Genomic DNA, 1,676 nt, shown 5'->3' on the forward strand with positions numbered 1-1,676 from the left:
TGCAGCCCTGGCTTGGCTGCTCTCTCGGCGATTTTCTTTCTGCTCGCTTCTTTCTGAAACTCAACCTTGCGAAGTTGTAAAAAAAGAAAAACAAGTTTGTGACGTTATATTGTCGAGTACTTGCAGGCGTGTAATGTGAACTGTCCAGTACTTGAATGGTTGGTATGTGAGCCTTTAATCAAATCTCAGTGTGAAAGCTTTAGAATATTGTGTAAAAAATGTCTTCCAGCCTACTTAAAAGCTTTGACAAGGATGGCACTCGCTGTGTGATTAAGTTGGGAAGGGAAGCACCTGAGATTGTGAGGTGACAAACTTGTGGTTGTGTTGCTATTCTGTGTGGGAAAACACTGCGCTGCTGTCACGTGTAGAAAAGCAGGGCCTTAATTCAGCATGTGACAGTTCCACGTGAGGTGGGCCTGCAGCAGAGGAACTTGTCAAAAGGGAACCATGATGAGTTGAGAATCGTTCTTGCATTTTGAGGTCTGTAGCCTGTTAAGTTTTACCGTTTAGGATGTGTTGGTTCTTCCTCCCCACTGCTAACCACAACTAATGGAGTTGATTGTCATAATGTAATGTCGTATGTAATTACGGCTGCAGAGAATGTTTCTGTGGCTGCTCGAGTTGTCTGTACAGCACAAGAACACAACAAGAAAACGTAGTTGAGAAGCGTCAGCAAATGATTGCTTTTGAAGTTTGTTGGCTGCGTTTGGACAAGCAGTGCATGGAATAAGCAGTTCCTTTTTTGTTTACTGTGCAGGCCTGGCAGGATGCTGGACTTGGGCTGTCCACCACTAGCAACGAAGCCTGTAAACTGTTTGATGCTGCGCTAAGCCAGGTATGACATAAAGCAAAAATAAGAGAATGTGTTTTGGAGGGTCTTGTGCACCAAGTAGTCTTTGCTGTAGCTAATTTTTGCATTTGTGACCGTCTGGAAGATGAGAAGAAGATGTATTTAGTTTTATCGATTGAGGAAAGAACACTTAAGCAGTCACTGTGCTATTGTGTACTTAGATGTACGCCCATGATTCTTTCCCACAGCAGAGTCAAATCTAACAGGTAAGTTGTGGTCTCAGAGGTGTTACGCTCTCATGTATTTTCTGGGAATAGGCTGAGGAACAGAGCCTGAGAATCAGGCTGAGTTCAGCCACTAGCTGTCAGCAGAAAACCTAATTAACCTAGTTAGCAGAGAGCTCTGCTGAGTGTTGCAGCTGTGGGAAAAGCTTCATCTGATACGCTTATGACACTTAACACTGGAGAATCATGGAAGAGACATATGCTGCTTAGAAAATGAAGATTGTTAGTTCTGCTGGTGGCCGGAGTACCTTAAAGAAAACATTTTCTCTGTTTTCTTCCTAAGTAAACTCAGTGTACTAAGTGTAAAGATTCTGTTTGTCTTGCTTCCTTTAACTTTATCCTGCCTGGGATCCTGGGCTACCTGATCTAGTGCCTGTTTGACTTATTGGCAACCCTGCCAGTGGAACTCGATGAACTTGGAGGTCCCTTGTAGCCCAAGCCATTCTGTCATTCTGTGTGAGAATGAGAAGATGCCCAGTGTCGTTGGCACTGTCTGTCTCTTTTGCAGTATGCGACGTGGCGCAACGATGAGAATCTAGGAGGTATTGAAGGGTGTCTTTCCAAGTTAAAGGCTGCAGATCCAAATTTTGGTAAGTGTAACC

General features: G+C 43.9%; 1 long non-coding RNA gene across 1 annotated transcript; it reads left to right on the forward strand.

The window, feature by feature from the left end:
• Nucleotides 1-735: 735 nt before the first annotated feature.
• Nucleotides 736-1,639, forward strand: LOC116217583. Its single transcript, XR_004162276.1, has 2 exons — nt 736-835; nt 1,583-1,639. It is a non-coding gene; the product is annotated as an uncharacterized LOC116217583 (long non-coding RNA).
• Nucleotides 1,640-1,676: the final 37 nt, after the last annotated feature.

The sequence above is a fragment of the Meleagris gallopavo genome (genome assembly GCF_000146605.3).
Source record: "Meleagris gallopavo isolate NT-WF06-2002-E0010 breed Aviagen turkey brand Nicholas breeding stock chromosome 1 unlocalized genomic scaffold, Turkey_5.1 Chr1_random_7180001832542, whole genome shotgun sequence".
Lineage (NCBI taxonomy): Eukaryota > Metazoa > Chordata > Aves > Galliformes > Phasianidae > Meleagris > Meleagris gallopavo.